The sequence below is a fragment of the Phoxinus phoxinus genome (genome assembly GCF_949152265.1).
Source record: "Phoxinus phoxinus genome assembly, chromosome: 14".
In the NCBI taxonomy this organism is placed as follows: Eukaryota; Metazoa; Chordata; class Actinopteri; order Cypriniformes; family Leuciscidae; genus Phoxinus; species Phoxinus phoxinus.
In genome coordinates this window covers 2,520,267-2,536,058 of record NC_136889.1, presented here as the reverse complement: position 1 = coordinate 2,536,058, position 15,792 = coordinate 2,520,267, and the positions used below count along the sequence as shown (strand labels likewise).

The 15,792-nt window shown below is 36.1% G+C and overlaps 1 long non-coding RNA gene across 2 annotated transcripts in view; it reads right to left on the bottom strand.

Annotated features, from left to right (window-relative positions):
- LOC307011047 overlaps positions 1–15,792 on the bottom strand; it is a 129,155-nt gene that overhangs the window by 89,775 nt on the left and 23,588 nt on the right. For both annotated transcript variants that reach the window (XR_013800343.1, XR_013800344.1), the window contains exon 2: positions 8,931–9,111. This is a non-coding gene — a long non-coding RNA (uncharacterized lncRNA). The remainder of the gene's footprint in view (positions 1–8,930; positions 9,112–15,792) is intronic.

Here is a 15,792-nt window from a genome sequence, read left to right as displayed (position 1 = left end):
GAACAAGAGTGGTGGACAACATTTTTTTGACAATGGTTCCTCTCTCGAGTTTTTGACTATAAAAGAATTGGCCATGGACCCATTTAACATTGGAGTCAATGGGCATGTCCGAAAATGTCATTAAAACAGCCAATAATGTTCGTTTACAAAACTGTTAAACTCACCGAGTGATTAGTGATGTTATTTGATGTTCCAGAAACAAAAAGTGTTGCGAAATATAGTTTCTGTCGTGTTTTATTCGTCATTTTGTAAAATCCCATTGTTGAAAAAATAGTTCCACTATAGCAAAATAAACGGATTGGAATCATATATTGCGACGATATATTGTTTATAATCATCAACGAACACCACTAACCACTCGGTGAGTTTAACAGTTTTGTAAACGAACATTATTGGCTGTTTTAATGACATTTTCGGACATGACCATTGACTCCAATGTTAAATGGGTCCATGGCCAATTCTTTTATAGTCAAAAACTCGAGAGAGGAACCATTGTCAAAAAAATGTTGTCCACCACTCTTGTTCATCCAAAACAAACTACAATATAGACTCAAGGTGTTAAATACGGGAATTATCCTTTAACAACAGCAATGCAATAATCGGGAACACTTTACAATAAAGTTCATTGGTTAACATTAGTTAAATGTATTAAAGGTACAATATGTAATATTTGTGCATTAAAATATTCCAAAATCACAAGGCCAGTGTTATATATTTTGTTAAGTTGATTACTTACAATATCCCGAATGTTTCCAACTATTTTTAAATCGTGTGAAAATTGTGATTTTAACCGAGGAAACGGGGCGTGTGAGCGGGTGAGCTGGAGCTCATATCCGCGTTAGCCTCAGTTTCCGCTCGTACTGCGCGGAGTCCTGGACAAATGCGGAAGTTGTAGTTGTAGCGTCTATCAAGCTACAAACGTTAGCATGTTTCGCGCAGTCGTTATGAACACAATTATTCTTTACCGATAGCAGCCGGTTCTGTTGACAAAGACAAGTCCCATAAACGTACGGGTCAATTTTATATTTTCCAAATGTAGCATTCGGTAATAGTTATGTTTATGTAAGGAAAGTATTATTGCTTTAGGCTTGTGTTTAGTTTATTGACATTGTTTATCACGTCTGGTGTTTATGGCCATGTAAATATATATAGCATGTGTTATACATAAAGATTAATCCGTCTTCTGGCAAAAGATGTGTGTATGTTCGAATGCACTTTTATTGTTTGAAAACACGTAAAACTGCGCAGCGTTATCACAACAATGAATTCGACAAATACAATAACATGATAACCAATTTAGTATTAAACCTTACTTTTCTTGCGGTTAATTCATTTTAATGAAATAAAAGCATGTCATTAAACGCAACATTTATAAAAATAGAACTTTACCTCCACTTTATCCATGAACGTGAGTTTTCGATTCCCGTCTGACTGATTTACATCCACGGTGGAGTTAAAAACAACAGTTCCCAGCATGCCACGCTCCTTCATATCGTCATCAAGCTACGCCGCCGTTGTTGTTGTTTGGAATGCAGCGCCTCTAGCGGCAGAAAATATTACATATTGTACCTTTAACTAACAATGAGAAATACATTTGTTACTGTATTTATTCATTTTTTGTTAATAAAAATACAGCATGTTAAAATTAATATTAACTAAGATTAATAAATCCTGTGGAACTCCATGTTAATAACGAAGGTAGTTAACTAATGAATCTTATTGTAAAGTGTTAGAGAATAATCAAATGTATAAATAAAACACTGCTTAAGTCTTCACTGAATGAATTAAATACTGATTCTTAATAAAGCTACAAAAGTTATTCAGCCAAGAGCAGCAAGTGATTTTCTCTTTGTCTTTTGTTGATTAAAGGTGAACTATGCAGGTTTTTTACTTTAACTGAACAGCTTTGGAGTCATTGGAATGGTTATATTACTTTTTTCGGGTTGAATGTTGGTCGTCTCGCACCCCCTATCGCCTGTGAGCGGAAAAACACACTCGCAACTTTGGGCCGCCGGCCGCCGCATCAGGAAGTATCGCGTGATATGTCTCGCGATGTAACGAATTGCTTTACGGCAAAATAAAATCTGCTAAAATTCGGTCATTATTGCGTTCCCGAATGAAGAAGACGCTGTAAAGATTGTCCCGTCTGCTGTGATGTCGTTGATCTACTAGCCTCTGGTATCTGAGAGTCGCCAACGAGTTTTTCGACAGTGTTGTCAAATATCTACTCCGAAGCTGTAGGGGGCGCTCTATAGAGGAACCTGTGAGCAAAAAGCGAGAAAACAGCGATGAAATTCCCGAAACTGCATAGCCCTGCTTTAACATTAAAGGTACACTGTGTAGGAATTTCTCCCATCTAGCGGTGAAATTGTATTGTGCATTTAAACGAATAGTGCTCGCGTTTTCAAATGCGTGTTGCAACTACGGTAGCCGTTATGTAACAAGAGGCAATGACAACTTGTCTTCCAATCGCACTTCATCGAGTTTTCTTTCGGGTGATGAGGTTCCTTATTTCAAACAAACTGCAACTTGACAACTTGGCTCGGCGCAAGCATGATCCTGCATTATGAAGAACCGTGCAGCCTTTCAAATGTGCCGGGACAGTGCCAGATCTCCTCCTCCGTCTCAGTCATGTGACTCTCTGAACGAAAACGCGTTGAGGTAGGCTAGTGCTTTTTGTCCCTCTCTGCTATTATATTTTACAAAATGGCGGAATGACATGGAAGCCTTCAAGGGGGCAATCCCTAGAAAACAAGAAATAATATCTTATGGCATTTTACTAGTAAATGCATCTTGATTTTAAAAAAAAAAAATCGATATTTGGACTGGAAACAAGACAACAATAGTAAGTAAGAAAAGCTTTTTTTTGCAGTGCAACCATAACATAATATTTCCAAAGTGTAACATGTAAAAATTGTGAAACGGATGCTTGGTCCAAAAATTTATTTTATAGCTTTATATTCTTACTGTAGGATAATCATTGACTCGGTTGTGTCTGTTTTTAATTCACCTGATCTCCATCGCAATATTTTGATTTCGATATATTGTGCAGTTCTGATCAGGTGAATTAAAAACAGACACAACCGAGTCAATGATTATCCTACAGTAAGAATATAAAGCTATAAAATAAATTTTTGGACCAAGCATCCGCACTGTAAAAAAGAAAAAATTAGTTCAACTCAAATTTTCAAGGCAACCGACTGCACAGAATTTTTGAGTTGAAGATATCAACTTAATTTAAGTTTTGAAGAACTACAATTATTAAGTTGCGTCAGCTAAGTTTTTCAAGTTCTGACAACTTAGTTTTTTTAATTCAATGCGTTTCACATTTTTCACATGTTACACTTTGGGAATATTATGTTATGGTAGCACTGCAAAAAAAAAAAAAAACGCTTTTCTTACTTAGTATTGTTGTCTTGTTTCCAGTCCAAATATCAAAAAATTCTTAAATCAAGATGCATTTACTAAAGTAGTAAAATGCTATAAGATGTCAAAAAGTCTTGTTTTCTAGGGAAATTAATCAAAATTAAGTGAGTTTTGCTTAAAAAAAGCAACATTATCTGCTAATGGGGTAAGAAAAATAATCTTGTGTCTTTTTGAATTAAGATTATTTTTCTTACCCCATTAGCAGATAATGTTGCTTTTTCTAAGCAAAACTCACTTAATTTTGATTTATTTCCCTAGAAAACAAGACATAATATCTTATGGCATTTTACTACTTTAGTAAATGCGTCTTGATTTTAGAATTTTTAGATATTTGGACTGGAAACAAGACAAAAATACTAAGTAAGAAAAGCATGTTTTGCAGTGTGTAAGACACTTTGAGAGTCGTTTTGAGTTGAAGAATGTTAATATTTGATGGCGGATAATCTGAGATCTCTTGAAACTTTGGATCTGAGCAGCAACTGAGATGTAGTTTGTGATCAATCATTCCTAAGTGCTGTTCTCTCTCGTCTCTCAAACGGGGATGCAGATTAATATGTCCATCAGCTCATTAGATGCTAGACGGGAATAGAGCGAGTCCAGGAATCCCATAAAAGCAGTAGTAGAAATATGTTGGGAGACGCCCCTCACTCCCAAAGCACAACTGACCTAGAAAACCGGTGCTTATTATTGGTGTAAAAATGTTAACCCTGTGCCTCGATATTAACCCTTTACATACGCTAGTCATCTGTCTATTTCATAAGCTCAGACATGTTAATCAGGATAATGGATTGAACAAACCCTTAAAGCACTAAGTATAGAGTGGACCAGTCTGGTTTCGGAAGTAAAAAAATCCCATTCATTTTCTCCACAGAGGAATTGATTTTGAAGGATAAGCTTTTAAAGCAGAGCTACGAGGCTGTTCATCGATTATATGTACTCTTGTTACAGCCATTGCATTAAATAAACCTGTTTTTTCTAAATAATCATGCTCACAATTCCTGGTGAAAAACGATATCAGTCGTGATTCTGCAGGGAAATATATCCACCAATCATCAGAGAATTAAAACGCGCCAAAAAAAAAAACACTCACTCCCATGATGCACTGCAAATTACATATTCAAATCAGTTTCCTAGCGCAAAAACGTGAAATTTACAGGTCAAACTCGAAAAAATTTAATATCGTGCAAAAGTTCAAAAGCTGAAACTAATATATTAGGCCTATATAGACATATTACATGCAAAGTGAGATATTTCAAGCCTTTATTTGTTATAATTTTGATGATTATGGCTTACAGCCAGGGGCGGAGCTAGACTCTCAGTACAGTGGGGGCGGAGCTTCATCATGGGGCCCTCTGCTACCAAGTCATTTTAAAATTAAAACCGTTAAAAAAACCTAAAATATCTGATGAATGCATATGTAATAATGTGGCACTTGTTGAGCCAAGTAAGCTTATATGTTAAATAAAACACAAAGAAAAGCCACATTTTTTGACAAATTTGTATTGACGAACAAAGAAAACAGTTTGCCAGTCAAGAAAATGCAGCAATTTGTACAAATAGAGAGTGTAGGCCTATATTTGTTGTAGTAGCCATTAAATAAGGGCATTTAGTTTCATATTTGTTCAAATATTATAATGTTATTTTTTCCATCTATGTTGATTATGAAAAGTGAACACCATGATAGGACGCATCGGGAGACATGGAGTCGGTCAGACATGATTTTGTTAATGGGTCAGACAAGATTAAACTTAATTTTCTTCATTAAGTTTTGTAGAAAGCCTTTATTTAAAGTGAATTTCGTTTTGCATAAATTGTATCTTAATTTTAATACATTTTTCATCAACCAATTTCATGTATTTAATAGCCTAAATAAGAATGTGAACAGGAGCGCATCTCATCATTAATGAACCGAAACTCAGACATGAGAAATATCTTAAGAAAGCTTTAAATGTCTTTAAACGAAACAATTCTAAATGAAAAGAAATAGGCTACTCTCTGATTATGTAATCCAAGAAGTGCATTTCTCAGTCTCTAGGCTATATAGGTGCGTTCACTACGGAGATGGCGATCGTCAACTTCATCAGCGACACGGACAGAAAAGACTAGTTTATTAATAAAAATCAATGCACCGGATTTATAATTGCACATCTTGCTTGTTGCACGCACACTCTGCACATAATATATCTATATTTTACTTTGCCAAGGCCCCGTGTAATGTGTCACTTGGCGAGGGCCCATTCCTGTCCAGTGACGCAAGATCGGCGGCGTTTGAGGGGGCCCCTAATTGGCACGGGGCCCTGGGGCGGCCGCACCCATGCACCCACGCTATCTCCGCTACTGCTTACAGCTTATGAAAACCTTTTCATGTTCATTTTGAATTTGTGGTTTTCATAAGCTGTGAGCCATAATCATCACAATTATAACAAATAAAGGCTTGAAATATCTCACTTTGCATGTAATGAGTCTATATAATATATTAGTTTCACATTTTAAGTTGAATTACTGAAATAAATGAACTTTTGCACGATATTCGAATTTTTCGAGTTTCACGTGTAGTTTCTACGTACATAATAAACATCCTTAAATCAATCGTTTTATAAATAATAAACAATTTATGTAATCCGCAATTCTTCATACGGTCGCTCTTTCCCTCACTAAAGCTTTTACAGTAAGTTCACAGTCTTATCTTAATATTTTTGTTTAATTTTCAAATATTTCCATCTAAACAAAGTTTGTAATGCGGTGATGGTTGGTTTGCTTCATGGATTATAACTCTTAAACGAAGACTCTTTAAAATCCCTAAGGGAAATATACTTCCAAAACCAAGGCTGTGGAAAGTGGAACGCCAAATAGGTCATTAGTTTAGAAAACATCAAAAAAATATCTTAATAATAATAATTTTCCAGCTAATAGCCGTAGAGTTTCACTTCTGTAAGTAAGCCAAACATTTTGAAAGTCACAACTTGAAAATGAAAATTAAGTCATCGTTTAGCCAACTCATCCTATTGCAGAATGCGGTTCTTTTTCAGACCACATGAGGAGACATAAAATATATATATAATGACAGTGAATAGCGACCAGCATCAAGATATTTATAAAAAGGATCACAGAATGATCTCATGCAACACGTGCCGTATATATCCCACGTGTTCTGGGGGTTTACGATAAAACAAACCGAAATTTTATGTATTATTTGATGAGAATCCTGCGCTAATGGAGTCTCATGAACACACAGAAGACCGAAGACTTTCGTTTTAAGTCCCCCTGTGGTGAAAATCAAGCTTTTAATGTTGTTTATGTGTCCATGTGGTGTTTTTAAAATGCTTTAAGAGACTAATCATGTGTAGATTCATAAGTGGACAGCATTGCTGAGTATTTTCTGCTTAAAACTGCAGTGAACCAAAGACAGTCTCAAAAACACGGTTTGAAATCGCTGGTGTTTCTGACGTCACACACTACCTTGTAACCAATCAGATCAACGTGTGATCGTCAACCAGTGAGTGAGTGAGTGAGTGAGTGAGTGAGTGAGTGGAGGCGGGGCTCATTTGCATATTCATAGGACCGCGTATACTAAATGAGGTGTCGAGTTACATTCAAAAACTTTTAAATATGTCATTTTGGTGATCAATATGAGTTTTAAGGGATCAAATTATTGACTACAGCAGGACTTTAAGTAATACATTAAATTTTAGTTTGTTTTTAACCAAACCCAGAACACTTGGAATATACACATGGGATCATTCTGTGATACTTTTGCGTCTTTTTAAAAAGCTAATCACTGCCGTTATATGGAGGAGCGCGAACCGGACAATTTTTTTTACAATTATCATTTTGTAGTCCAAAAAAAAAAAAGAAAGAATGGCATACCGCATTAGGGTGAGTAAATTACTTACGGTATACGTGACTCTGGAGCACAAACCCAGTCTGAAGCCGCACGGGTATATCTGTGGCGATAGCAACTATACACTGTATGGGTCAAAATTATACATTTTTCTTTTATGCCAAAAATCATTAGGATATTAAGATCATGTTCCATGAAGATATTTAGTAAATTTCCTACCGTAAATATATAAAACATGTATTTTTGTGAGTGAATGCAGCACAATCGTGAACATAAATGCACAACTTTAAAGGAGATTTTCTCAATGTTTCGATTTTTTTGCTCCTCAGATTCCAGATTTTCAATAGTTGTGTCTCGACCAAATATTGTCCTATCCTAACAAACCACACATCAATGGAAAGCATATGTATTCAGCTTTCATATGATGTATAAATCTCAATGTCAAAAAATTTACCCATGTGACTGGTTGTGTGGTCCAGTGTCACATTTTTAATTTTAGGGTGGAATAACCCCTTTAAAGGTTTGGAAACCACGGCAACCACAGAATTCCAATAAAATTTTTGAAAACAAGATTCTCATCGTTAGACACGGAATATAGAGATGATTAAAAAATATGAGTTTTATGTGCAACCTATGCAAAATGCAACACTTTCCAATAAGGTTCATTAGTTAATGTATTAACTAGCAATGATCAATACATGTGTTACAGTGTCTATTAATCTGTGTTAATGTTAGATACAAAAAATACAGCTGATCATTGTTTGTTCATGTTAGTTCACAGCGCATTAACTAATGTTAAGGGACTACCGATGAAAATTAGCACGTTTGAGCTAACTCGGGTACATTTACATTGTTTTAATGTTCATTATTGTACGCTGTCCCCTTTCAAATAAAGAAAGAAAAAAAAAGTTACAAATGCAACCTTTGATTTTAATAATATATTAGTAAATGTTATACAAGTAAATGGTAATAGATGCTGTTACTAAGATGAATAAATGCTGTTACAGTATTTTTCACTCTTAGTTCATGTTAATGGACCTTATTGTAAAGATAAACATGCAAATAAAAACACATTATAAGAGGAACAGCACTTCTACCACCGGTTTCACAGACAAGGCTTAAGTCTCTTAAATGAAAGCAACATATCTTAAAATATATCAGTGTTATATTGTTTTTCACAGCACAGCATGTTTATAAAAGCTACAGTACTGAGGCCTAATCCTGGCTTAATCTAAGCCCTGTCTGTGAAACCAGTCTATATTTACATGCGGATCGGAAAGGTTGACGTGTTTTCCACTGAATTTCATTGAGCCTTTCTGAGCATGCTCAGTGCCGACCGCTGGCAACACGTCAGGCTTCTCCCTTCTGCTGATGCCCACTCACACACACACACACACACACACACACACTTCCCCCTCAGGGCTCATTTCCATTCAGTCTAGTGAGCAGCCCAATCGATTCACAGTGTGGCCAGAAAACCCCCAGCATGCACAGCAGCCACACCTCCCTGCAGACTCATATAGACCAGGACGGTATAGCAAGCATGCACTTGTTTACTTTACCCGAGCGCATTAGTCAAGCGCGCATGCATGCGTCACACACACACACACACACACACACAGGATGGCTGGTGACTCAGAGCGTGAACACCTTCTCTCCTGACCTCATAACCCCACGGCTGGCCTCTTAAAGGGGAAGTCTCTCCTTTCCACTGTGGGTCTGAAGCCTCAGAATGGAAACACGGCTGTAGGTGTTGCATCTGTAGTCATGAGGTGACATTAGCCAGAGATCGGTCCTCCTCCACAGCGACACCGGTTCCCCTCCAGCATCAGTTATCATGAGGCCTGCATGATTCATCGAAATAAAAATGAAATTGCAATATGGCGATAGTGTGATTATCACATCAGTTTTTGTTTTGTTTGTTTTTACAATGAAATATTGCAATGTTTAGTAATATTTATTTTGTTTACTGTTTTATTTAATAATAATAATAATAATATTGCAATAGTAATTTATCTTTTTTGTTTACTATTTTATTAAATAATCATATTTATTATTAGTAGTAGTAGTAGTAGCATGTTTATTGTTATATTCATATTGATATATAATTGTTGGCTTAGTAATCAAATCACATTTTTTATTTAATAATAATAATATTGCAATAGTATTTATTCATATTTCGTTTTATATTTTATTTAATAGTAATAATAATAATAATAATTAGTAGTAGCAGCATTTTGTTGTTGTTATTCATATTGAAATATAATTGTTGGCTTAGTAATCAAACCACATTTTTTATTTAATAATAATAATAGTAAAATTGCAATAGTATTTATTCGCATTTCGTTTAATATTTTATTTAATAATAATAATAATTAGTAGTAGTAGTAGAAGTAGCATTTTGTTGTTGTTGTTTTATTCATATTGAAATATAATTGTTGGTAACCGCAAAGGCTAGAAGTGTAATTTTAATTTATTTAGTCCTTTATTTTACAGTAAAATATTGTATAAGTAGGCTAATATTTTCTTATTTTTATTTATTAATATTATTATTATAGTCATATTGATACATAATCACAACAATTTTGGCCACATTTTTCTTATAAAAATTGCATTTTAAATCACAACCGAAAAAAGTTTTTGAAATGTTCAGTGTGTGTGTGTGTGTGTGTGTGTGTGTGTGTGGGTGTGTGTGGGTGTGTGTGTGTTAAAGCTCCGCCCCCTGTGCTGGGAGCAGCAGCTCATTTGCATTTAAAGGGACAGACACAAAAACTGTGTTTTTGCTCACCCTCAAAAAGTGACAACTTTAACATGATATATAAAAATATCTGTGGGGTATTGTGAGCTAAAACTTCACACACACACTCTGGGGACATCAGAGACTTATTTTACATCTTGTGAAAAGGGCATTACACCACCGCTTTAAAGCCTCTTGTATTTCCACGCTCAATGCTTTGCTCTTTAATATGGAAATGACGCCCGTCTGAATATTGAGCGCTGTTTTAGATTATCAGTCCCAGACTAATTATCCTGTGTCATGAGGACAGTGTGTTCAGAAGCATAAGCAACAATCTGTGAACATCTCACACAAACCGTAGTGATAAATAACCGCACCTTTCCTCAACAAAGCCGCTTCACGTCAGTAATGTCGGTTCAGCATTTCCAGCTGTACAATAACTACATGTCAACAAGAGGCCGGATCAGCTGACAGCATGAGGAAGAGATGTGAGATGAATAAGCCTAAAGAGAGACATTCATCTGCTCTGTGCCAGTCACACACACACACACACACACACTAAAGCAAGAGCACGTCAAATATTTACCTCAAACAATCACATTTGTGTCCTAAAAGCAGAGGGTTGCATACAGGACAGAACTGGATTTGTGTTTAAACAGTAGAAGTAGTCATTGAGTTCAATCTTACAAGTCATCCTGACGTTCAATTCTGTTGTTTTCCTTGCAAAAAAAAAAAAAGGAAAAAAAAAGAAATACTTCCTGGAGAATGATGATGTCATGAGGAAACTGGATTTAACAGAACAAGGACACTAGAAAAACCTATAAAATTATCATAAACTACAGTAATGATCCAAAGAAAACATTTAGTTTGAGAAATTCTGGGCTGAATTTTAAAAAAGGGAAACATTTATTTCACAATATTACTGTTCTTCCTGTAGTTTTAATCATTACATGCATTAAAAAGAGATGAATTTCAAAAACAGTAAAAATCTCTATTCCAAACTTTTTGTGTTGTAAAAACATTTTTCTTTTCAGTTTTTCATGTTAGAATTATCACGCCCAGCATGACAAAAATGACAATATCTGCTACTGCTATTAAAAAAAAGTGAAAAAAATAAAAATAAATACCTTTAAAATTTTCACTTAACTAATATCATAATAATAAAAAAACGAATTAAAAATAGTATTTTATTAGTTTATCTGCATGTTATGTGATAATTTTAGTTTTAGTTTAAATTTTAGTTAAAATGTTAGTATTTTGTTGTGTTTTTTAAAATACCGGTATGTCCATACAGTAATGTCTATCTAATAATGATATTATTTCGGTTTTAGTTATTTTAGCACAAACCAACTAACTGAAATAAAATATTTAGATATACATTTAATTTAATTTCAGATTAAGTTAAAAAATGTTATGCTTTAAGTTTTAGTTAACTATGATAAATATTTAATATTAAGTTAGTATTTCAATACCTTAACATGTTCTCGGTTCTCTGATACAAAGGAATAAATATTAATAATCTCTTTCTCTCTCTCTCTCTCTCTCTCTCTCTCTCTCTCTCTGGCAGGAATAAACTCTGCTGATGCTTCACGGTGATAAAGAGGAAACGGGAAGTGAAAGTAAATAACGGCCTCAGTATCCGCAGACGTCGACACGCAGTCGGTGGGATTTCATGCAGTCGGTGGATTCACGTCCGGGGGGGGGGGGGGCAAATACAATGGAAATACAAATACAAAAACTTCCTAACGTCATTTGGGCTTGATTTTGGAAAAGTGTAAGTAAGGACACGAGCAAGTATACTTGATCATATATAAAGCCACTGATGCACAATATATATATCGGCCATTATCGGTATCGGCCGATATATGATCATTTTTAATGTTATCGTTATCGGTCCAATAAGAAAATTTGTCCAAAGCTGATAAATAATGGATTATTTCCTTGAGCTGAGACACTTCAGACGCACACCGTTCATCATGATGGGTTTAAACTGCTTAAAATATGATTCAAAAAGGAAAATATGGTTGAATGCAACATGTGCTGTAATATCGGCAAGATAAAATAATAATTAGAACATTATAAGTGTGTGTTTTGGGACATGGATTTTAAACGGTGAGACTTTTGTTTTTGTAATCAGGCTCTCAAAAATTATATACAAATTTGGATTTAGATTTATCGGCCAATATATCGGTTATCGGCTTTCAAATATAAAGAATTATCAGTTATCGGTATCGGCCAATTTTTTTTACAAACGGTGCATCCCTAAAAGCCACAATATCAAATTTGACATCACAGTGTTTAATTATTATAATTCCCCCCACCCACCAACCACCACCCCCCACCCCCACACACACACTTCCTCTAAACGTAGCAGTTTTGGTCATACGGTGCCCAAAACTAGCGTTAGCCTCAGTCACAACATGAGGTAAATGAAGCCGTGAGCGACGCACTAACAGGAACAGAAAGCTCCCAGTTTAAGCAGATAAAAGTGAGGAGACTGGAGTCAGCTGATGCCTGCAGCTGTGCTGGGAACATCAATCTGAGGCTTGTTCTCTCCCTCCCTCTCTCTCTCTCTCTCTCTCTCTCTCTCTCTCTCTCTCTCTCTCTCTCTCTCCCTCTCTCTCTCTCTCCCTCTCTCTCTCCCTCTCTCTCTCTCTCCCTCTCTCTCTCCCACACGCCGCTGGTTTATGAAAGTAGGCCATCTGCATCACAGCTCATGTCTGAGTCTCCTGGATCATGATCTGCTGTGTTTACATCAGCGCCGCATTGCTCAATCGCCAGTGGCAGCGCTGCTTATATAAAGCCCACGCACATTTACATGCTTTCTTCAGTGTTGTTGTTGTTGTGTCTCTGAAGAGATGAAACTCTCCCTGATCCCGACGCAGGACCAACTCCACTTCTCTGAGAAACACGGACTGAGGAAGCTGCCTTTAAAGCTATTCATTCCTGAGATTGAGCTGATCAACTACTAAACTAATAATATAGACTTGCTATGAAAACCTAATTTTGAATTTGGGGTTTTCATAAGCTGTAAGCCATAATCATCAAAATTATAACAAATAAAGGCTTGAAATATCTCACTTTGCATGTAATGAGTCTATATAATATATTAGTTTCACCTTTTAAGTTGAATTACTGAAATAAATAAATAAATGTATTTATATAACATTTATTTATTTGTTTCACCTGTATGTGTGTGTGTGTGTGTGTGTGTGTGTGTGTGTGTGTGTGTGTGTGTGTGTGTGTGTGTGTGTGTGTGTGTGTGTGTGTGTGTGTGTGTGTGAGTGTGTGTGTGTGTGAGTGTGTGTGTGTGTGTGTGTAAACTTTATCAGCAATTTTTAGCTGAATACCAAATTAAATGAAAAAGGCAAATAATCAAATTAAATGAAGTTCTTCTAATTTGTTAATACTTATTAAAATGTTAAATATAATTTGGTCATGCAATAATCAGCGTAATATTTTTTTATTTTTACAATAAACAATTCACCCATTTTTATTCACCGGATTATATAAAAAATAAGCTTTAGAAACAATAAAAATTCTATGACAAAAAAAAAAAAAAAAAAAAAAAGCTTTAGCACATTTATTAAAATATATACAATAATCAGCATAATATGTGCTAGTGCTCATTCCTTAAATTATCCAGTCATATAAATACGTATTTCCTCTTCTAATGTGGAATTTGGACACAAATTAGATCAAATAAACATGAATTATGGCATCATTGAAAATACAGCTTCGGTCGGACCAATTAAAAGAGGAAAATTAATATTATAAACAGATAAATGAGCGTGTTAGAAGCCAAGTCACGTGCGGCGGTGGGTTTCAGTGATTGCACCAAAGTTATGCTCTTTACGCGTGGTAAAATCACTGTAACACACTGTGGCTCACTGCTTTATTGAGAGTTGTAGTTCATTCCTGCTTTATCGAGCTCGGCTACAACACACACTCCGCTTTGGAGACCTTGAATCAGTGTGTTGGTTTAGGTGGAAAGGCTCATGAATGCTGATATTGTTTGGTTCTGTTATCCAGGGTTGGCCGGTTGTGCGGGATGAACGGGGTCATTGTGAAAGGCATTATTCAGCCGTTCTCTGGGCTCAAATGTGCATATTTTCACGTTTACAGTCTGGGATTTAAAACTGCTGTTGTCAGCGTTGGGCAACCGTTAGTCGTGAGATTTTTACTGAACGTTTAAAGGGGTGGTTGATTATGATTTGACTTTTCTAACTGTAGTTAGTGTGTAATGTTGCTGTTTGATCATAAACAACATCTGCAAAGTTACAACGCTCAAAGTTCAAAGCAAAGGGAGATATTTACTACAACAAACGAGATATATCCAGCTGCAGACCCACAGCACCACCAGCGCCAGAACCCCAGCGCCAGAACCGGAAGTGAGGGAGTTAATGAGACAAGCAATACAATACAATAACTACAAATTAATTTAATATATATTCCTTCTGGAGATGCCCACATTTTTTGTTCAAATATTTGACTTGCTGTATCCACATTATAATATAGGATCTACAGATGTACACTACTCTGCATTGTGAAAAGCCAGTGTCAAGGTCCAGCACACTTCTGAATGATTGGTGACAGTTTTCATAATTACTTTAACAATGGTATGTGTCACTTTACAATAGTTTGTGGCATTTTCTCTCATGCTAGTTTACAATTATTTGAAATACCTGATTGGTAAGTGTCAATTTGTGGTGCACAAACAACATACTCCTGCTTGTAGTACCACTTTAATAAGAACATTTGACTAACATAGCTAAATAGTTTCTATATTCTTGTATAGTTACAAATGACAGCTTAACTGTCCTATATACAAATAGAAATAAATGTGTTATCATGATAACTGTATTTACAATATGTAGGTAAATACATTGTCAAAATTATTATAAAAAAAAAAGAACCATAGTAAATATAAATGCATACAACGGACCACGATATTAAAAATATGGTGAAGCCCAATGTTTCTGTACCTTAATGTATCATTATAACATACATAAAGTATGACGTTTCGTGTGTAATAAAAGCATACCGTTTCGTGTCTAAGCAAATTACGCTCTAAAACGTTAGGTGGCGTTACTCGGTTTAGAACGTAAGCTCCGCCCCTTACTTCCGGTTCTGGCGCTGGGGTTCTGAAACTGGTGGTGCTGCGGGTCTGCAGCTGGATACTATAGCAACAAACGGCTGGAAGGAACTACATGACATTCCTCCCGGGTTTAGTGACATCACCAACCCGAAAATGTACATAAGCCCCGCCCCCGGAACACGCAGTCCATGTTGAGAGGAGGAAGAGTTGTTGTATTAGGGCCTGTTCACATATCGCGCCTAAAAACGCTAGGCTTGCCGCGTTCTCCTTTTTCCAAAGCACTAGGGCGGTTGCGCTCCGGAGGCGTCTGACGTTGCTAAGCAACCATCAGCTGCGCTCTCCGTTACAGCGAGAATAAATCTGAGTTTGACAAATCATAAAGTTCAGGAAATCCCTGGACCGCATTGATGAGCTGCTCCTCCATTTTTCTGCTGAGGTTGCAACGTAAACAGAAAAGGTGAGGAAGCTGATTGGTTGGTTCTTGTCACGTGACCTACGGTGCGCTTGCGGCATTCTGAAAAGTTGAGATGTTTTTATCTCGATGCGGCTTCCAATATGAGCGTGCATACCGCGCGCCTACATTTGAAATAACGAACTTGAGCGCGCAAAAGACGCGATATGTGAACAGGCCCTAAGAGTACATTTGTGAGTCAGCTCAAACTTTAGCGTTCGTCTTTTCACATGCAATAG